The following is a 23,819-nucleotide window of genomic DNA, read 5'->3' as shown; positions in this document are numbered from 1 at the left end:
ACAATGCTCGAACGACGCACTTCACGATCCGCTAAGGCTAACGGTGCTTTCGGGAAACTGGGCCCTGTTGTCGAGTCGTACGGTCAGCATCACTGAACTCTGTGGACTATCAGAATCCCGATTGGGACCTACCAAAATCCATAATTGTTGTTATGAAGTCTAGTATCACAAACTATCTGTTTTTCCGGTTTTATGTCATAGCTTCTGAGGGGTGTTTCCTGAACACTCTTATTTCGGAAGGAGGGAAGGTTTACGTAAAGACACGTAAGAGCTTCCGAACCGAAGAATGTTTTGAGGATGGCACACAAGCATAATGACGTCAGCATTATGACATGGTCATCACGTATAAATATACAATAATTAAGTTATAATATTATAAGTAGACAATAGCTTTAATTCAATAATTGTTATAACAAGATCTGTAGCCTATCTGACCATTGAAAATCCACTTCCACCAATGTGTAAGTGTGGTTCAGGTATAATCAGACAATATTAAAGTTATAATATAAAAAATATATAAAAAATAAGGTTAGGGGCCGAATTCAGTTAAAATTCAGCCTCTAGCCCACAACAGAACGTCTCGTTTCCTTGTTACAGGGGGTTAATTATATTTATACATTTTAATTATTATAACCATGAAACGCTCCATTCCAAAATGCATGGGTTTACATTTCGTTCTGTGCAGTATGAATAAAGTCGGACAATTGTGCTCTGGGACACAATTCAATAGATTACTTTTCGTGAGCATGAGAACTAAAGGTTTTTGAGGAGGTCTGCTCTAAAAAGCGGGGAGATCAGAGTATCCCTAATACGCTACATTTACCCTTTGATGCATTTATTGTTTTGACAGAAAAGCACACCCCTTCCGTAGTCAAAGAAAATATCCCAATTGAAAGTCAATGGTTTGAATTTCAGAAAATCGTGCTGTGGGCCACGATCCAATAGATTACATTTTGTGAGCATGAGCACGAAATGTTTTTGAGGAGGTCTGCTCCTCAAAAACACGGGGAAATCAGAGTATCCCTAGTATGGGGAAATCAGCAGGCCTGCCTTAACCTACCATTGGGCCCTGGGGCTGAGCGGTTTCGTAGGCCCCCTGAGAGGGGGTCTTACAATGAAAATGTGCAAATGCCATGTGTCTAGAGTGCAAAATGTATTAGTGACCCTCTCTGAGCCACATAACATCACAATATTTATATTAGTAGATTATAGATGACCAAATAATTGAAGGATAGACAAGATAAAACCATGTTCCACGAAAGTTTGATTTAAGTTTGATTCCCAAGGCCCAAGGAATCCATCTCTCACACACACACACACACACACACACACACACACACACACACACACACACACACACACACACACACACACACACACACACACACACACACACACACACACACACACACACACACACACACACTTTGGCACCATGGACAGCGACATACACGCCTAATAACAGCATATTAACAAGTAAGCTTCCTCTCTGGCCTCGGCGGGCCTTGGGAATCCATCACCCACACAAACACACACACACACGATTTGGCCCCAAGGACAGCGACATATGCCTTGGGAATCCATCACACACACAAACACACACACACACGATTTGGCCCCAAGGACAGCGACATATGCCCTCAATGCCAGGCATCAGAAGATGACACTGATCTGATTAACATTCACAGTAGAACATGTCAGAACATGTCAGTATAAAACAATGAATAACAACAACAATTTAAAACCTGCACAGGCTACTGGAAAGCAATACATAAAGCATCGTCTTACCTTTTTAAAACTTCTTGCGTCTGGTCTTCTTTGAAGAGAAAGCCTTGATGATGTCCTGAAAATCCAACTCCCGGAGAATGTCATGCTCAATGGACATCAGGGTGAGGTTACTGACTCTGTCTAGTTGCATGCTTGATGCTGCACAGCAGGACCCCAGGGTGTTGAAATCACTCTCTCTTCTCTCTCTCTCTCTCTCTCTCTCTCTCTCTCTCTCTCTCTCTCTCTCTCTCTCTCTCTCTCTCTCTCTCTCTCCCTCTCACACACTTTTTGAAGGCAAAAGTGCCATCTTGGCCTGGGTGCTCCCACTGTCCGGCAAGGCAGTGGTCGCCTGCACAGCAGGACCCCAGGGTGTTGATTGATTCTCTCTCTCTTTCTTTCTTTCTTTCTTTCTTTCTTTCTTTCTTTCTTTCTTTCTCTCTCTCTCTCTCTCTCTCTCTCTCTCTCTCTCTCTCTCTCTCTCTCTCTCACACACTTTTTGAAGGCAAAAGTGCCATCTTGGCCTGGGTGCTCCAACTGTCCGGCAAGGCAGTGGTCGCCTGCACAGCAGAACCCCAGGGTGTTGATTCTCTCTCTCTACCTCTCTCTCTCACTCACTCACTCACTCACTCACACTCACACTCACTCACTCACTCACTCACTCACTCACTCACTCACTCACTCACTCACTCACTCACTCACTCACTCACTCACACTCACACACACAAGACCACATGGTCTCTGACCAGGGACAGTAGCTCCCTACCTCTCTCTCTCTCTCTCTACCTCTCTCTCTACCCCTCTCTCTCTCTCTCTCTCTCTCTCTCTCTCTCTCTCTCTCTCTCTCTCTCTCTCTCTCCCTCTCTCTCTCTCTACCTCTCACACACACACACACACACTTTTTGAAGGCAACAGGTGCCATCTTGAAGGCAACGAGGTGCCACTCGTTGCCTTCAAAAAGTGTGTGTGTGGAGAGAGAGAGGTAGAGAGAGAGAGACAACAGGTGCCATCTTGGCCTGGGTACTCCAACTGTCCGGCAAGGCAGTGGTCGCCTGCACAGCAGGACCCCAGGGTGTTGAAATCACTCTCTACCTCTCTCTCTCTCTCTCTACCTCTCTCTCTACCTCTCTCTCTCTCTCTCTCTCTCTCTCTCTCTCTCTCTCTCTCTCTCTCTCTCTCTCTCTCTCTCTCTCTCTCTCTCTCTACCTCTCTCTACCCTCTCTCTCTCTCTCTCTCTCTCTCTCTCTCTCTCTCGCTCTCTCTCTCTCTCTCTCTCTACCTCTCTCTCTCTACCTCTCTCTCTTACACACACACATTTTGAAGACAACAGGTGCCATCTTGGCCTGGGTACTCCAACTGTCCGGCAAGGCAGTGGTCGCCTGCACAGCAGGACCCCAGGGTGTTGAAATCTCTCTCTCTCTACCTCTCTCTACCTCTCTCTACCCCTCTCTACCTCTCTCTACCTCTCTCTACCTCTCTCTCTACCTCTCTCTCTCTACCTCTCTCTCTCTACCTCTCTACCTCTCTCTCTCACACAACACACTTTTTGAAAGCACCAGTGCCATTTTGTGGCCTGGGTGCGCAGTCCAGTAGGGCGATAGACGCCATCTTTTTATCTGGAACAACTGCAACAGGATACCCAAAGCGGGTGTTGCTCTTTCTCTCCCCCTCTCCCACCCCCTAAAACTTCTTTGATATCCCACGTCCCTTTCATCCCTGTCTCCACAGATCCTGTCGTAAACCCCTACCATTCCCCACCTTTACACCTCCCGCTCCCAGGTCCTATCGTGACATCACCATCCCCCTCCCCACCCTTTCGTCCCTGTCTCCACAGATCCTAGTAAACTCCCACCCCTTCCACGACACCTCTCTCTCTCTGTGGCTGATTTTACCAACGATAACTTCTGTTTGTAGTTCCCCTTTTCATCCGAGGATCTCATAGGACTATCTGTGTATATATAAATGTACACACAGCGCGGAGAAAGAGTGTACTGAGAGCGCAAATTGCGGTTAAGTGGTAGCCTTATGCCATAAGGTACCACAGATTTCAGCCGGACAGATAGAACTCAGAGAAGTTTATTTTATCGGCTGATACGTATGTAGTTTGCCCCGCCGCCATATTTGTAGTTCTTGGTAGTGAATCCAACACCCCCCTCTCCCCTCCCTCTGATCCCCCTTCGTGAATCTCCTCCTCCTCACTTAATGAACTCCCCATCACCACTCTTCCTCCCGCCAAACCCTCCTCGTAAACCCCCACCAACACCCCCCTCTCCCCTCCCTCCGATCCCCCTTCGTGAATCTCCTCCTCCTCACTTAATGAACTCCCCATCACCACTCTTCCTCCCGCCAAACCCTTCCTCGTAAACCCCCACCTCTCCCACGACACCTCTCTCTCTCTCTGTGGCTATTTTTACCAACGATAAACTTCTATTTGTAGCTCCCCTTATCATCCAAGGATCTCATAGGGCTATCTGTGTACATATAAATGTACACACAGCGCAGAGACAGAGTGTACTGAGAACACAAATTGCGGTCAAGTGGTAGCCTTATGCCATAAGGTACCACAGATTTCAGCCGGACAGATAGAACTCAGAGAAGTTTATTTTATCGGCTGATACGCATGTAGTTTGCCCCGCCGCCATATTTGTAGTTCTTGGTATTGCCCCCTACTCGTTAACACGAGAGTATTCCCAATTCCATCTCAGCATCTCCACCTGTACCACAAGAATATAACTATTGTAAGTCCCAACTGGACGACCCCCTGCTCTCCAAGAAGCCGACTACTACTGTTTTCCCCCCATCCAGCTCAAGAATCCCCTTAATTGTCTGCCCCCACCAGGCGAGCCCAAGTTTGCCTTGCAACAATAGGGTAACCCAGTGGTTTTCAAACTGTGGGGCGCCAGAGTTCTTCAGGGGGGGCGCGACGTGAGAAAAAAATAAACCCTAAAAAAACGAGTAGGGTCCGACTGCGTCCTGCAAGACGGGGGCGTGTATTTTGAGGAGGCGTGTCTTGTAAGGAGGGCGTGTATTTAGTCGGCCCTGATTGGTCTGATTCACGACGGCGTCTGGCGTCACACATAGCCTCGTGCAGAGCCATAATCTATTCTATTTGACATTTGCGGATCTCTTCTCTTGTCAAACCTACTCCGGAGATTTAACGAACTGGTCAACAGCAGTTAGATAGCAGAAAGATGATTGCCTCGATTGATTTGGTAAGTGGACTGCATTATCAGTCAGAGATCGTATACTGTCATTGTTCTTGGTGTAGTTCTACTTTAAATTTTCATGTACACTCACAGCGTAATAATGTGTCGTCAATCCAACCACAAATTGGCTGCGTTTTTGGGATGTCTCTGCTAACTTTTCCTTTATGTTGATATTGCTTAAGCTTAACAGTTGTTGCTTTTCATGTTACCTATTTAATTGTTAAGTACCGCGTTTGATGTCGTGTTTGTTTTGTCGCAATATACTCTCACTGGTTTTTATTGATTTGATTATCATCATATTTACTTTATTATTTACTTTAAATGCTTTGTGTAATGACCTTCCCTTTCTCTATAATAAAAAAATGTAGCCTACCCTTATGGCCTGAGTCATGTTTCCCTTACTAAGAATTCCCTATCGTATGCATAAGTATTGTCTGTAAACAATACAAGTGGAATAGGGGCGAAAATGTACAATTCTAAGGCTTGTATCCTTTAAGTAACTTTACTTTGTACCTCTGTAAAGCCAAGTATATGCATTTGACATCACAGTTATCAGTAAATGCAAATTCGGTTTCTCTTCATTACTCTTTGGTCAGCCTGACATTTTCAGAGTCAATTCCAATCAATATTTTTGTGAATATTAAGAGCCAGAATTTAAATGACACCGCCCATGAGCAAAATATTACACTAACTTTTTAACTTTTTAACACCAGGCAATATCTGGACTTACAGAAGTTAACTGAAATATTGAAACCCCATTTTGTGTACCTATGGTGTGGCAGGCTGTGTAGCTGTATGGCAAAGATAACTACGTTTTGTAGGTTTTGACAAAAATGGAACAGCTTCGTAACAGAAGAGTTAACGATGTTGTTGCTCAACAAGACAACTGCTGGAGCTCCAATAAAGTTGCTTACAAATAAACTCCAACATCAGAGTAAGGAAGGACGGGGGAAACTTCAGTGGAAATCCCATTGTCATTGTGACACCGTACTCGACAGTACAAGGAAAAATATTTCGCTATTTTTTACCCGTCTCTGTGCTACGTTGGAAAATTACTCCCCGATTTCAGTAGGAAATCACAATCCTACGTATTACGTCATCACGCTGAGATTGGTCAGTCACAATCCTACGTATTACGTCATCACGCTGAGATTGGTCAGTCGTTGTATTCACCTTATTCTTCCACCGTTCTATTTCCCATGATTCATAGCGGGTTCAACTGACTAAACGGTTTTCTATTTCCGGTTAAGTGTTTGTTTACATTGCATGATCCTACAAGCGTCGCTTAAAGCTAGTTATTTTAAGGCTTAAGGAAGCTATTTTACGTAACTGATCATTCAAGATGGGAAGTAGTCGGTGGCTACACACTGCCGATGAAATCTTAAAAGATCATATCAGAGTCGCAAATCCGTCAAAACTGACAGGTTGGGTGGATGAGATGAAACTATGGCCAGGAGTTAGCCACATTGATATAATCAATTATTTTGTCTTTTCTGAGGGTGGAGATCGTGAGGAGATGCGTAATTATAAAAGTACTGAGGCCTTCAATTACTTCCATAGCAATAAAGTCGGGCGCATTTTTTTTATGTAAGCACGAAGACTATGGGCCCTATTTTAACGGTCTGAAACGCAAGTGGGAAGCGCAAAGCGCAAGTAGCTTTGTGGGCGGTTCTACGGCGCTATCGCTATTTTACAGGCGGATAAATGACACATGCGCCGCGGCGCAAGTGTCAAAAGGGTTGGTCTGAAGCAGCCTAATTACCCGTAGGTGTGGTTTGGGCGTAACGTGCAATGAACCAATCAGAGCGTTTTCTCGCATCCCCTTGAAGAGCGATTGGCGCTTGTTCCATGGCGGATTGCTATTATGATGGCGGATTTGCCAGGCGCACGCCAAGAAAGGTTCAGAGGAGTGAGAAAATAATTTATTTTTCGGCTTAATCTCCTTCAAATCTTTGCAACTTTTCATTTTTCGTTTTGTATTTTTTTTTTTCATTTACGCCTACGAACATTTGGACAAATCGAATAAAAAATGTTTCAAGGACATTCCGATGTTTTGGGCTCACTTTCTCTGAATCACAAGGTTATGAATGCATGATAATAATTGTACAATGTAGCTAAACAATAGAGCGGAGATGTCATTAGTTTGCGTACCTCACTATATACGATGCAGCTCCTCTGACAGATGAGCTCTCCTCTCCCGTGCTGCTGCTGGGGCATTTGGACGTAATGGCATCGGCACATGCAGTTCAGCATCACGTCTCCTTAAGTCCTCTAATCTATCCTCATTAATGTCATCGACACATCCATGATTCATGGCAATGTTGTGTAAAACACAACATGCCACAAAGAATGCTGCGACTTTTTGAGGACCATACTGTAAAGTACCACCTGACCTATCCAAACACCTGAAGCGCATTTTTAGTATTCCGAATGTACGTTCAATTACACTGCGTGTTTGTGTGTGTTTCCTGTTGAATACAATTTCGCGCACTGTTGCTGGCATAAGAAATGGGGTCATGAGCCATGTCTTCAACGGATAGCCGTTGTCCCATAACAGCCACCCATCCAAGGGAGGATCCCCCTCGAATATGGCAGGAATGGTCGAGTTTGCCAATATGAAAGAGTCATGGCTTGAGCCAGGGTAATTAGCAAAGACATGATTTATTCTACAATTAGCATCGGAAATGACTTGGATATTAATCGAATGAGTTCCCTACCGGTTTATGTATATGAGTGCGTTTACTGATGGGGCACGTAGCTGCACATGGGTGCAGTCTATAGCACCAAGGACGCCAGGGAACCCACTTGGTCCAAAACTCCTGCTTTGTTCTTTCCTGGCTGTCTGGTGTGACGGGGAATTTGATGTATTCCCCAGCATGTCGGACTAGACCTGACGTAACTGCATGTACAGCCGAACTTTTTGCCAATTGTGAAATGCGTCCAATAGAAGGGGATGCTGGAACGACCCAGATGCATAGAAATGCAGTGCCGCTGTAACTTTCACTGCAACGGGGAGGGCATAGGGACAGCGTGCATCAGTCCCCAGCAGAGGCGGACAGAGTACACAGATTCCTTACTTGAGTAAAAGTACAGATACCCCTTGCTAAATTTTACTCAAGTACAAGTAAAAGTACTACAGTCAAATGTCTACTTAAGTAAAAGTACTAAAGTACTTGTTTTTAAAATTACTTGAGTATCATGAGTACAAGAGTAAATTTTCTAAATATTGCATTACTACTGCCACGGTGCTTACAGTACATTTATGTATAGAAATGTCCTACATGGAGTTATGAAAAATGTTTATGTTAATACCTTGGAGAATGTAAAAGGAATTGAAAGTAAAATCAAGTCATTTTCATATTTTTACGCTTTATTGAGCATCTCACTTGCCTAACAAGTGCGTAACACAAGGCTTCACATGTTGTGACAAAGGATAATGCGTGGTGTCTACTCGCACTATATCTCATCGGACACAATAATTGGCTCACCACATGGGAAAGACACTCATTTCAAACACAGCAACTCATGACTCAATGACTACTCATGCTACAGTGTCAACATATCAAAGATATACAGCACAGTACTGCATTCAACATACCTCTCAAGTACTGCTCACTGAAAAATAACTATGTTACTTACCCAAGAAACAATTCCAAAACAATGTAATTAAGTCAATGATTTCAGTTATGAGAACAGCATGGGCATAGTTTTATAACACTGTACACTGATATATGAAAAGTAATATATAAATGATTGGTATGAAAACTAATTAGGCTGAAAATTAGGCAAACTGCTGTCATTCAAATCAAATAATGTACAACACTAGTATAATTCACAATGACATAGTTTGCTTTAAAAGTGGAAAGGCTAACATCCACACCTCCAAATTATTTGTATTATTATTATTTGTGGTGTGTGTGTGTGTGTGTGTGTGTGTGTGTGTGTGTGTGTGTGTGTGTGTGTGTGTGTGTGTGTGTGTGTGTGTGGTTGTGTATGTGTGTAAGTAGCACAGGACTTTGGGTATGTGGGTGTGTGAATGTGTGTGTGTGTGTGTGTGTGTAAGTAGCACAGGACATTTTGTGTGTGTGTGTGTACTGTACTTCAGTTCAATCAAATTTCATGAACTCCTTGTTCAACTTGAGGAGAAGTTGGTTCTCAAAATTCCGTGAATGAATTGATCCCCTTCTTGGGGTGAAAAGCAAACCGGCAATGCTAAAAAGCCTTTCACACGCTGCTGAAGCTGGCAGGGCTGTGTTGAGCTTTAGTGAGAGGTTACGCACAGCTGGATAGGGGGCCAGTGTATTCACTCCATCAGCTGTAGCGGCTAGGTATCCATCAAGTTGCTGACTTATCTCATTGGAATGTGTCGGCTTGACATTGGAGAAGAAGTCATCATCTTCAGAAGAGGATGCTGTGGTATCAGGAGACCGAAGACCTTCATCATGTTCTGGCAGATGTGTCTTGATGTAACTAAGGCCTTGATTAGAAACAGCAGAATCACACCAACAAACACACATTTTTGTTATTATTACTCTAAGTAAGCAACTGCATAGAATCATTGTTGGATGTAAAGGTTTTTGAAAAAACAAGCAAACAAACAAAAATAAAACGTTTTCCTTACCAAGCTGTAGGACTGTGTCATTGCTGGTCCAGGAGGTTTTGAACCTTGGAACAAGTATGGCTGCTGCAATTAGCTCTGGCTCTGACATCATGCTCTCAAACCGCTTCCTCAAACCTTCAAGAAGAGCATCAACAAGTGGCTTGCAAAATCTGAGTGACGGTCTGGACTTTTCAAGCTTGGTTGTGAGGGTGGTGATTGTCGGGAGCAGCCAGCCCATCTGAATGTTGACTTCACCTTGTAGTATGTTCAAGGACTTCGCAACTGGACTCATGGTGGTGACATATTCCCCTAAAAAGGCTATGTCAGCCGGACTGTACCTAATAGAAACAGAAGAAAATAAACAAACACATATTTCCACAAAATGTATACAGAACCACTGTGCAATGCTGGACATTTATTAATTTGTTTATGTACCTACAGCAGATAATGTGGTAAGCATTATTCTAACAAATTAAGAACACAATTATACATTAACATAAGCTACTTACATTGCTACTCCACTGCTACTCATAAGCTACTCCACTGTCCCGCTATTACATAGGGTTCCGCAGGGTTCGGTGCTTGGCCCCCTTTTATTTTCCCTTTATTTACTCCCACTTGGCTCAATTCTTAGGAAGCATGGTATTTCTTTTCATTGCTATGCTGATGACAGCCAGATTTATATTCCTCTTAGAAAGGCAGAAGCATACAGTATTAAGCCTTTGTTAGACTGCCTGCAAGACATTAAAGCTTGGATGTCCCTAAACTTCTTAAATTTTAATGAAAAAAAGACAGAGGTTATGGTTTTCAGTGGCTCTGGTGTGTCCCCCCTGGTTGACCTAGGCTACCTGGAACAGTTCCGTAGGCCAATCTTAAATAACCTGGGGGTTAAGGTGGACACTGACCTCAAATTTGACACCCAGGTAAAAGCTGTGGTGAAGTCCAGCTTCTTCCAGCTAAGGCAGCTGGCAAAAATTAAACCAATGCTTCAGAGACAGCATCTTGAAACAGTAATCCATGCGTTTGTGACCACCCGGCTGGACTACTGTAATGCACTTTACATGGGGATTAGTGAGGCCTCCATTGCCCGCCTCCAATTAGTTCAAAATGCCGCAGCTCGTCTCTTGACTAACACTAGAAAGTACGACCACATTACACCTATTCTGGCTTCATTGCACTGGCTACCTGTACGTTTTAAATACTTTTATTTGCGTTTAAAGCCTTAAATGGCCTTGCCCCACCATACCTCTCCGAGCTGCTAAAACCCTACACTCCTAGCCGTTCTCTTAGGTCAGCTGACCAGCTGTTTTTGGCCACACCCCGTACCAGGCTAAAACACAGAGGAGAACGTGCCTTTGCGGTAGCAGCCCCAAAATTGTGGAACACTTTGCCACTCCATATTAGACAAACTACATCCCTGTGTCTCTTTAAAACCTTGGTAAAAACGCACCTTTTTTATTTGGCCTTTGGACACTAGATGGCGTGTTGATGTGATGCAGAAGTGTTGGGTGGGTCATGTGTTTTTACTTATTTTATCTCTTTTTCTGTGTGCAGCACTTTGGAAACCTATGTGTTTGTTTAAACTGTGCTATATAAATAAAGTGGATTGGATTGGATTGGATTGGAACATTGAATGCAGCACAGACCGTTCTCACAGACCCCTGTCCTTGGTCTTTAATGATTCTGACCACACGTTCCACGGCCATGAAAGACGAGTTCCATCGAGTTGAATTAGGCTGTACCAAGTGAAGCTTACAGTGTTCCTCTATAAGCTCAGCATTTTTAGGAGACCTTGATGCTTTATTCCAGAGTGCCTGACACTTAGAAAAGGCTGATCTGGACAATTTCTTGTAAGCTTCTGTCGTATTAGCCTTATCAACATCGACTGTGGAAACTAAATTTAGTAAATGACATGCACACCGATGATGTTTCGGCAGCTGATACTGAAGCCCATCATCTTCCTCCAGAATGGCTTCCACATCAATGAGTTCCACCTCCTCTTCACCATCAGATGCATCACAATCTTCTCCTACTTCTTCGATTGTGCCTTCTGCAACTAACTCTTCATTGTTATTTTCGTCCTGCTGACCAAAGACACGGAACGCTTTGACGAAATTCGACCCGTTGTCTGTTGTAGTTCTAACAACCTTTAGACTTATTTCATACTCTGCATGAATGTCGGTCAAAACAGCTGCCAAGGCATCGAATGTGTGGGAGCCTCTTAGTTGACGGCAAGCAAGGGCAGCTGAACGGCGTTCAAAACTGCAAGGATCGAGCCAGTGGGCTGTTACACCTATAAAGCTTCTTCTCCTGGCCGTCCAACAATCAGTAGTGGTGGCAATGTATGGTACCTCTTTCATTTCGTTCTTGAGACTTTCTTTCATTTTAGATGTAGCTGAATCAATCTTACGCCGCACAGTTGTGCGGGACATGACAGCACTTCTCGGTTGCAATTCTACAATAAGGTCTTGAAAGGATGGTTTCTCAACCAGGGAGAAGGGCTGGAGACCTTGAACGATGAAGCGGAGGATAGCCTGATCAACCGTCTTCTGAGACACCTGCTTGGTCTCCAACAGCTTCATTTGCTTCTCCTTGAAGCCTGTTCCACCATCCGATGGCCTCTTGCAGGCTTGAAGTCAGTTTGGAGTATTTCTCCATATGTGTCTCATGCCTTCTCTGTAAAACAAAGTATAATATTTCAGTTTACACTATATAAAACTAATAAATATTAGGAAAGATTCCCATCATATAGTCTACATAGCAGTATTATTAATTATGAAGTGCTGGTTGTTCATAATTTTCCAATGGTTCCAGACAAACTTTTTAATTGGTTTTACTGGTGCAACTAACTTTAATTTACGGGGATCAGCAAACAGGGATGCAAACACATGTATAGTCAAAAAAGAGAGAGGTAATTGAAGCCCTCGCCCCGCAGATATCCATATAATCAGGATGCTACTGAGGCACACATGCACACTGCCTCACACACGCACAGTCTCTAGGTCCCTCTCCCTCGTGCGCGCGCTACACAAATGCAAAAGCAAATATAATGAGCATACTGAGCCAATTTTCATACGGTTAAATCAATTAAAATTAGATGATATCTACATAATACAGTGCCTGAAATTCTACCACAAGTTCTTAAACAAAAACCTCCCTGCTTATTTCCTGAACATGTTCACTCAAAATGCATCCCGTCATGACTATAACACAAGGCACCATCTTAGACTTAACACCCCTACTTACAGGACTGCTGCCTACAAACATTGTATTAGACATCATATTCCTTATTTACTGACACACTTAGACACATGCATGACAGACAAACTCACTCCACATAGCCTGGAAGGATTAACCCGGTATAAAAAAAAAAAATGCTAACGCGGTTTGGACCACGTCTGTTTCGTGTGCGCGGTCTTGCTAGCTCGCTGTAGATTCCGGTAGAGCAAAGTATTTAGGTGCTTCTGTCTTTCTAACAAGTCCTGCAATATTAGGTCAGGCAAATACAAGACTTTGGGTAGCATATCTCTCATGTATTCAAACACTTTTGTAATCCTGTCTAGGCCAGCTGAACTGCTACCTTTTAAAAAGCCAAATAGCCCCTTAGACTAAACTGTAGGGCTAGCTATAGTTATTCACTCCGGTGAAACAAGAGCGCTGAAATGCCCTGCTTGCAACTAGCATAGTCTACAACTGAACTAATTCGGCTTTTACTTTTGTATGGTAAAAAAAACGTATCATACTCGATCTTAGACTAGAAAAGATACACTGTATGTTCTTTCTATTTGTCAGGGGCATGTCAAAACATAAAGCTGAAAGGACTTCAGTTGATTATCTGTGTTACACGATTTGCTTGCCTCGGCTTGTGCTAAATATTGTCAGGCTAAAGTTAGCTATCTGAATGGCTAGCTACAGGTAGCAAATTGGCGGGTGCATGTGGCTTCGACTACTCAAACATAACCGAGAATGTAAAAAGCTGCATTATCGCATCTAGCCAATCATTTAGAGCACTTTCCTGGAGCTAGAATCTAGCTTAGAAATGTAAGGAAGTTGAATGTACGTACCTTGACATGCTTCCGCAAGTTGGATGTGGAATTTTTGTAGGCAGTGATAAAATTCTGCTTCGGTAAACATAGCAAACACTTAAAACGAAAACTATCACCGACTTGTTCGGAAAATGTGAATAGGCTGGCGAGGTGGGGCCACGGGTTTACAAAATCCTGGGACGGACCTGCTCCGGCTTCTTCCATTGTTTCGTCCATGGACGTCTCTCATCTAATCTGACAGTTGACTTTGGCAGAAAACTGAAGGTGATTGCTGATTGGCTGTCCCAATCAGTGGTGCCTGCACAATCCAATCACGTTTGAGAGGGAAACGATTAATTGAGGATTTAAATGTTTATTTTTTTATTTGAAGTAACGGCTACTCACGGTTATGGATAGAAATGTAGCAGAGTAAAGAGTACAATATTTGCCTCTCAAATGTACTTGAGTAAAGTCGTGAGTACTCCCCACGAATGATACTCGAGTAAAGTACAGATCCCTCAAAATTGTACTTAAGTACTGTACTCAAGTAAATGTACTCCGTTACTGTCCGGCTCTGGTCCCCAGCTCATCTGCCAGGAGATGGCAGATATCTGTGACAGCCTGACGGGTCAGGTGTAGCTTACGCCTGTATTCCTCCTCACTCAGGGAGAGATAGGTGTGTCTGGGCCGGTAGACCCTCTCCCCCCGGCGTCTGATCCTCGGTCCCAAGACGTATTCCATTCCACTGTGCAATAGAAAAATTATGAGCAACCTCAACTTAACTGGTATGCCAACCCGGTCTCACGAAAAGACGTGACACTGTCACGTTATTTAATCTATTGAAACGTGATCAGGATCACGTATTTTCAAATTTTTCGTGTTAACAAGCACAAATTTCAAACCCATGTATTTCAATTGGAAGTATTTGTCGTGTCACCAGCACGACTTCCAAACTAAGGTTCTGTGCGGGAGCGTTCTCCCTAATGTCCCTTAAGGAGCTCCGTACATTACATTTATTGTTAAAAATTGTGAACAATATGACAGCTTTAGGCCACCCGTTTCTACTTTCACCTTTTGATTCTGAGAAATTGTGACAATTCACGGATATAGGCTATTAAATGCAGGTGCGCTGCTCAGGCAAACCGCAAAAGAAAAAAGGGTAGCTGCTTAATCTGAATTGTATGTCTTGATGTTTTGATCTAGCCATAGATCTATTGTCTTGTTTTTGGCTATGTGAATGGAAGTCCGCGTTGATGCCTCGCAAGTCCAGTGTCGCGAGCGGACGTGACATCTAGAAGTCATACCGTATAATAATGGGTTATCATTAATATATATGCGTAGGGGTTGATTATAACTCTTGTTTATTGTTTATACCACAGTCTGGGGGAATACTCGTATTCTGATTGGCTGCAGGGTGTGTATTATCTCCTGATATAGGCTACAGACACCTGCTAAGTAGTTCCAGTCAGTGTTTAGATTCTCTGCCCGAGCGTTTTTACTTTTATTTTATCATTATCATAAATTAGCCTAATCTGAGGAGAAATCTATGCCATAAACAGAAATATTATGGGTCTTTATTACACGGGTCTTCTCAATGCTGTGGAACGCTCCGTTCACTTGCATGGGTCCGGGGATATCTCAGGATTGGTTTCTTTATTAATCGAATGGGAAATGCAATAGGTCTATTTTAGGACCGAATCACCGTTGAACTTGTTTCTAATAACATTTCTAGCGAGAAATATACTTTTTACTTGCATAATCTTTAGTCAGTGATTACGATCTTTAGTTTTATAGTTATTAGGAAGATTTTATCGGCTCGCTCGCATGTTTCAATGACGTCAGGTTGCTAAGGACGCTGCTTTCGCTAAACTAGCACACACACACACACACACACACACACACACACACACACACACACACACACACACACACACACACACACACACACACACACAATGCATTTCGCTGCAGATATTCCCTCAATTATTATTACTTTCAAAACGTTGGCCAAGGTGGAATATCCTTTTTATTTGGGCTGCTTCTAGGACATTTTGGGTGGATTTTGAACGGTATGTGGGCGGGACGTTTTTTGCAGGACCTGGCAACCCTGCGCTGTTGCCCGGGGTGCTGAAATGCTCCGGAACAGATCTGGATCCACTATGGCCAAAAGACTTGTATGCCCCCCCCCCCCCTTAAATAAATTCTATGGCAGAATAAAGAATAAATTCATGCATTATCATTCAACTTGAACATGTGTTTTTACAGTATAGCGTGGTGGAGGGCTGACGTATGTTGCCCAACCCGGAAGTGAGCGTCGCCCTGGTTTCCCTTGACAAAAAGCCAACAGGTTTTTCCATTGGATTTTGGATTATTGCAGAAAAATTAGCATCTTTGAAGCACCTCCTCAAAAACTGAAAATAAATAAATAAATAAAAAGATCTGTGCTCCAAAGAACGAAATGTAAACCAATGCATTCTGAATAATAATAATAATAATAATAATAATAATACATTTAATTTAGAGGCGCCTTTCAAGACACCCAAGGTCACTTTACAGAGCATATAGTCATCATTCAAAACTATGTAAAACAGACTAGGAATAAAAGAAAAACAGAGGTTAAACATGAAGAATAATAATAATTAATAACACTCAAAGACGCCTACAGTGAAGGGGGGACCTCACTAACCACCACCAATGAGTAGCACCCACTTGGGTGATGAATGGGAGTGTTTCTCCGATTTTTCCATGCTACACAGAACGAAATGTAAACCCATGCAAATAAAGACTTCATGTTCATAATCATTTAAATATCATTAATCTCCTGAGTGTGTCGAGTGGTATTCTATTTTTTTCAACGGGGCTGCATCCAGTCACTTGACTGTCATGGTTGCTATGGTGGTTGCTATCGACCGCCCCCTCTAATCCTTACATGGTTCTAAAAACCACGCGGCAAAGGAGCTGCCGTCCATTGTGTTGTTTTTGTCGTAAACTAGGGTCAGATGGTTAAAAAATAGACCGATATTCCAAGGTATCCTTAAAAGGCAGCTTGGATGTTTTTATTTTGTGCAGTTTAGACTTCTTCTATGACCTATTTTTGAAAGCAAAACACCAAGCTCATTGATTTAACGAGGCAGGGTTATTTGAAACAATTTATTGAATAAATATTTATGAGAGGTCATTCCTTCTCCTGAGTTTGCTTCCTATTTATGTCTAGTGTACACCCCTACTGTCAACAAGCATCACCCCCCCCTCCCCATATGGATTTGGAGAATTGCTGCCACGTCCTGGTGGTGGAGGTATCATATATATGAAAGAGGGCATTCAATTATACTACAATGATCAATTAGGAGGCCGAAGCCCTAAAGGAAGTGATGCAATAGGTGACTGAGTCGACAACATTTAAGTAAGCCTTGGGGTCTCTTATATATCAAAGGGGGTCTCAAAGGACGCATATACGCTTCAACCTGTGGCTTACAGGAAATGACTCAGCAAGTGCTCCATCTTGTTGCACCCACCCAGCGGCTCGCTTGCAAGATTTTTTGCCTGAAGTTCTTCCCAGACCTACACCGTAGCCATCCAACCTGCATATCGGAGAATCAGGCCTCTCTTTAATAATGACAAAAAGTTATGAGAGGAATACACATGAACTTTTGTTGTCTCATAAGCGGCGTGGTGTCGGCTGCTTTTGACCTTTTGACCCCAGACTTCTGAGGGAATAACTGAATCAATTCATTAGTCAATCAGAAGTATGTAAATCTTCCCGGTGTCGTAAGAGGGCGAACAAGGTGTCCTTCAACATCTACGCTTCCAGGCGATTGCAATGGTGCCACACATGAGCATATTCGAACATGTTTAATGGTAGTAATTAGCTGTCGAAATTGGAGGCCTTAATCAATAATGAGCAGCTATTGATTTACTTTCCGATAGAAATTTGTGACAAATTACATATTATTTAGCATCTACACGTTGAGCTGAGTCCAATGAGATCAAGCTTGCCCTCTTGCCACACCGAGATCATGTCCTAGACCATATGTACCATGTAAAATACATTTGCTAGAGTGTCATGCTTGGTGTCATTGGACTCAGCTCAACGTGTAGATGCTAAATAATATGTCATTTGTCACAAATTTCTATCGGAAAGTAAATCAATAGCTGCTCATTATTGATTAAGGCCTCCAATTTCGACAGCTAATTACTACCATTAAACATGTTCGAATATGCTCATGTGTGGCACCATTGAAATTGCCTGGAAGCGTAGATGTTGAAGGACACCTTGTTCGCCCCCTTACGACACCGGGAAGATATTTACATGCTCCTGATTGACTAATGAATTGATTCAGCTATTCCCTCAGAAGTCTGGGGTCAAAAGGTCAAAAGCAGCCGACACCACGCCGCTTATGAGACAACAAAAGTTCATGTGTATTCCTCTCATAACTTTTTGTCATTATTAAAGAGAGGCCTGATTCTCCGATATGCAGGTTGGATGGCTACGGTGTAGGTCTGGGAAGAACTTCAGGCCAAAATCTTGCAAGCGAGCCGCTGGGTGGGTGCAACAAGATGGAGCACTTGCTGAGTCATTTCCTGTAAGCCACAGGTTGAAGCGTATATGCGTCCTTTGAGACCCCCTTTGATATATAAGAGACCCCAAGGCTTACTTAAATGTTGTCGACTCAGTCACCTATTGCATCACTTCCTTTAGGGCTTCGGCCTCCTAATTGATCATTGTAGTATAATTGAATGCCCTCTTTCATATATATGATACCTCCACCACCGGGACGTGGCAGCAATTCTCCAAATCCATATGGGGAGGGGGGGGGGGGGGGGGTGATGCTTGTTGACAGTAGGGGTGTACACTAGACATAAATAGGAAGCAAACTCAGGAGAAGGAATGACCTCTCATAAATATTTATTCAATAAATTGTTTCAAATAACCCTGCCTCGTTAAATCAATGAGCTTGGTGTTTTGCTTTCAAAAATAGGTTATAGAAGAAGTCTAAACTGCACAAAATAAAAACATCCAAGCTGCCTTTTAAGGATACCTTGGAATATCGGTCTATTTTTTAACCATCTGACCCTAGTTTACGACAAAAACAACACAATGGACGGCAGCTCCTTTGCCGCGTGGTTTTTAGAACCATGTAAGGATTAGAGGGGGCGGTCGATAGCAACCACCATAGCAACCATGACGGTCAAGTGACTGGATGCATCCCCGTTGAAAAAAATAGAATACCACTCGACACACTCAGGAGATTAATGATATTTAAATGATTATGAACATGAAGTCTTTATTTGCATGGGTTTACATTTCGTTCTGTGTAGCATGGAAAAATCGGAGAAACACTCCCATTCATCACCCAAGTGGGTGCTACTCATTGGTGGTGGTTAGTGAGGTCCCCCCTTCACTGTAGGCGTCTTTGAGTGTTATTAATTGTTATTATTCTTCATGTTTAACCTCTGTTTTTCTTTTATTCCTAGTCTGTTTTACATAGTTTTGAATGATGACTATATGCTCTGTAAAGTGACCTTGGGTGTCTTGAAAGGCGCCTCTAAATTAAATGTATTATTATTATTATTATTATTATTCAGAATGCATTGGTTTACATTTCGTTCTTTGGAGCACAGATCTTTTTATTTATTTATTTATTTTCAGTTTTTGAGGAGGTGCTTCAAAGATGCTAATTTTTCTGCAATAATCCAAAATCCAATGGAAAAACCCGTTGGCTTTTTGTCAAGGGAAACCAGGGCGACGCTCACTTCCGGGTTGGGCAACATACGTCAGCCCTCCACCACGCTATACTGTAAAAACACATGTTCAAGTTGAATGATAATGCATGAATTTATTCTTTATTCTGCCATAGAATTTATTTAAGGGTGGGGGGGGGGGGGGGGCATACAAGTCTTTTGGCCATAGTGGATCCAGATCTGTTCCGGAGCATTTCAGCACCCCGGGCAACAGCGCACATATGACAGCGCAGGGTTGCCAGGTCCTGCAAAAAACGTCCCGCCCACATACCGTTCAAAATCCACCCAAAATGTCCTAGAAGCAGCCCAAATAAAAAGGATATTCCACCTTGGCCAACGTTTTGAAAGTAATAATAATTGAGGGAATATCTGCAGCGAAATGCATTGTGTGTGTGTGTGTGTGTGTGTGTGTGTGTGTGTGTGTGTGTGTGTGTGTGTGTGTGTGTGTGTGTGTGTGTGTGTGTGTGTGTGTGTGTGTGTGTGTGTGTGCTAGTTTAGCGAAAGCAGCGTCCTTAGCAACCTGACGTCATTGAAACATGCGAGCGAGCCGATAAAATCTTCCTAATAACTATAAAACTAAAGATCAGACGTAATCACTGACTAAAGATTATGCAAGTAAAAAGTATATTTCTCGCTAGAAATGTTATTAGAAACAAGTTCAACGGTGATTCGGTCCTAAAATAGACCTATTGCATTTCCCATTCGATTAATAAAGAAACCAATCCCGAGATATCCCCGGACCCATGCAAGTGAACGGAGCGTTCCACGGCATTGAGAAGACCCGTGTAATAAAGACCCATAATATTTCTGTTTATGGCATAGATTTCTCCTCAGATTAGGCTAATTTATGATAATGATAAAATAAAAGTAAAAACGCTCGGGCAGAGAATCTAAACACTGACTGGAACTACTTAGCAGGTGTCTGTAGCTTGTATCAGGAGATAATACACACCCTGCAGCCAATCAGAATACGAGTATTCCCCCAGACTGTGGTATAAACAATAAACAAGAGTTATAATCAACCCCTACGCATCAATATTAATGATAACCCATTATTATACGGTATGACTTCTAGATGTCACGTCCGCTCGCGACACTGGACTTGCGAGGCATCGACGCGGACTTCCATTCACATAGCCAAAAACAAGACAATAGATCTATGGCTAGATGAAAACATCAAGACATACAATTCAGATTAAGATTAAGCAGCTACCCTTTTTTCTTTTGCGGTTTGCCTGAGCAGCGCACCTGCATTTAATAGCCTATATCCGTGAATTGTCACAATTTCTCAGAATCAAAGGTGAAAGTAGAAACGGGTGGCCTAAAGCTGTCATATTGTTCACAATTTTTAACAATAAATGTACTGTACGGAGCTCCTTAAGGGACATTAGGGAGAACGCTCCCGCACAGAACCTTAGTTTGGAAGTCGTGCTGGTGACACGACAAATACTTCCAATTGAAATACATGGGTTTGAAATTTGTGCTTGTTAACACGAAAAATTTGAAAATACGTGATCCTGATCACGTTTCAATAGATTAAATAACGTAACAGTGTCACGTCTTTTCGTGAGACCGGGTTGGGTATGCAGAGTAAGGTTTTAAATGGATTTACAGAAGGTGATTTCACAGTCTTCAGAATTGTGGTTCCTGATTCTTGACGGACAACCCACTTTGACAGGTGTCCTTATATAGCCTACATGTCTCTTGCCACTATTGGTCAACCAGGTTAATTTGATCCGTCATTACGCCTGCTACAATTCGCGTGAATAATTTGGGTAAATGTGTACGCTAGATTTATGCCTATTTATTTTATCTTTATGGACACCACAATGATTTTCCTTGTGTGGTAATATTTTATTTTCCTTGTAATTATGTAGGCCTATGGTTTGCAAAAATGGGAACTGCTGTCCGTGGAGATGAGAGAAGCAAAGTGTATGCGCGAGGTGCACAAGCAATCCGTATGCATCGCATGCGCATGTATGCATGCGCCCTTAAAATAGCATCTGAACAACGCGCCACTGACTTTAAACCAGGTATTTCCTGGTCAGTAGCGCAATGGTATTCAGAAACGGCAAAATACCGTTCGCGCCAGAACACGCCTCCTCCTTCCGCCGAACCGCCCCTTGGGGCGCATGATCAATCCCTAATTTACCGGCGAGTGGCGGTGGTGGGAAAAGAACGCTCTGCGCCAGTTGTAAACTAGCAACGACACATGCGCCAGTGACTAAGTCACTTGCACCGGATGCAAGATAGGGCCCCATGTGTTTTTGAAGGCAGAGGTCGACAGGAGCCAAAGTGCTAACCATAAGGTTATAGCTTGGGTTATGCTGCAGCCGTCGGGGTTGATAGAGACTGTCGGGTGCTCATGTATGGCTGGATTAGGGAGATTGTGCAGTCATGCCGCAGCAATCCTTTGGAAGGTATGAAGAAGAAAAAAAATCCTTTGTTTATCTGTGAATTAATAAAAGTAACGTGATCATATCACTTTTTATGAGTGTTTTTTTCGATTCAGTTTAGCTAGGTGAGGATGACAACATTTGAAACAAATGGCAAATGGGTATAATGTTCTGTTAATGTGCTCATTACAGGTTGAAAATGCAGTAACTACCGGGAAGACAGGGCTTGCATGTACAGATGAGCAGCGCAGGTGGAACGCAGGGACAGTCAGGAACATTGAGCCAAAAAGACTGAGGGACATAAACTTCAGCCACCACAGGGCAGGAGATGAATTTGGTATAAGGGTGTCCGGTGCTGTGGGGAAAAACGGTCTGTCTAGTTACTGGACCAGATGAAATGAGACGGAGAGGTAATAAAGTCTATCGGCACGAGGACCTTGGATTTATTAAGTAAAGTGGCAACGGTTATACAGAGTCATAAAGCGTGAGAGATCGAATATGTCTAAGTCCCTAATCAGCGCTGATGGTTCGTCTGGAGCTTCGCCTCCGTGGAAGGTCTGCTTCAGAAGAAGGTGAAGAGTCCCTGTGTGATGCAGTCTTATGCTGTATCCTCCTCTCGATGAGGTGTGTGCGTTTGAGGTGTGTGCGGTTCTGTGTGTTTTGGCTCCCAGGCCCTGAGAGAGCTTCGTAACGGGGAGAGTTCCTCGTGTCTCCGGTCTGATAAATTAAAACGGGGAGTGCCCCCCTGAAATGTCTCGTGTGTGATAATTTAATGTGGCTCTCAGGCCCCTGGTGTGGGCAGAGGTATATCTTGGTTCCTCCTAACGGGGAAGAGCTCTCAAAATGTCTCCTGTGTGATAAATTAATGTGGCTCTCCCGTTCTGGAGATGATACTGGTGCATTGTCTGAGTGTCCACCATCTGCCTGCCTGGGAGATGGGGCCTTCAGCTCCGGCCTTGACCTGACTATATATTATCATGTTTGTGTTGTTGGGTTAGAGCAAGAGTTGACTATATTATAATGTGTCCATGTGATGTGCTCATCAGGCTAGGGTAGGAGTTAGCTATATTTATAATGTACATGTGATGTACTCAGCAGGTTATTTTTCCCAACAGTGCTCAGCCACTACCAAACACCCCACAATATATGTCACATGCCGAATTCTTGACTAATGTAGACAAAGACCCAACAAAGCCACTTTTCCAGTTAAAAAACAGTCTGTTGGGCAAGTGTTACAGAGCCAAACCAGTAGTGCAACCCTGTAGCCTTGCACATACTGCAGTAGATGCAAGATTTTTAAGACCTCATCAAACCCATGCTGGTTCTGATCTCACATGTGAGACATGTAAAAGCTTTTATGAGTGTTATGTTCAAGTGAGTAGTGCACAGGCTTCTACTCTAGAATCTGAGACAAGGGAGCAGAGTTCTTCAGATTTGTGGCACAACGCACGAAAACTAAGAATAACTGCAAGTGCAGCTAAAAAGGTTCCTTCTAGAGCATCCACCAATCCAGACAAATTCATTGCAGAGCACCTCTACCCCTCCTTTCGTGGCAACTACGCCACAAATTATGGTAAAGAGAATGAGGTGGTTGCTGGCAATGCACTTAGAGAGCAAGGCATGAGCATTACACAAATGGGCATCACTGTTAATGTTACAGAGCCATGGTTGTCAGCAAGCCCAGATGGGGTAATTGACTCATCTGTGCTACTAGAAATAAAATGTCCCGTCCCAAGTAAACTCCATTCTACCCTCTTGGATCAGCTTGACCATACCTGCAGTGATATCAAGCTAGTAGATGGAGTACCACAACTTCAGAAAACAGGTAGCCGAGGATATTACATGCAGGTACAAATAGGTATGTTCTGTGCCGGTCTGAAGATGGCCAAACTGTTTATCTGGAGCCCAAACGACACAGTTATGTTCACTGTACCATTTGATGAGCCCTATGTTCTGGAGAGGGTAGGACATCTGAAGAGATTTTATTTCTCAACAATGTTGCCCCAGCTTGTAGATGAATTCGTTGGTCAGCGACTGAAACTACACAACAGATATATGAGCATAATGAATTCATAAAAAAGCACCT

The 23,819-nt window shown here is 43.1% G+C and overlaps 1 long non-coding RNA gene across 1 annotated transcript in view; it reads right to left on the bottom strand.

Annotated features, from left to right (window-relative positions):
• Positions 1-23,819, bottom strand: part of LOC132466287 (uncharacterized) — a 187,306-nt gene that overhangs the window by 34,744 nt on the left and 128,743 nt on the right. The gene's annotated exons all lie outside the window — the stretch shown is intronic.

This window comes from Gadus macrocephalus, chromosome 10 (genome assembly GCF_031168955.1).
Source record: "Gadus macrocephalus chromosome 10, ASM3116895v1".
NCBI lineage: Eukaryota > Metazoa > Chordata > Actinopteri > Gadiformes > Gadidae > Gadus > Gadus macrocephalus.
This window is presented reverse-complemented; position numbering and strand designations above follow the sequence as displayed.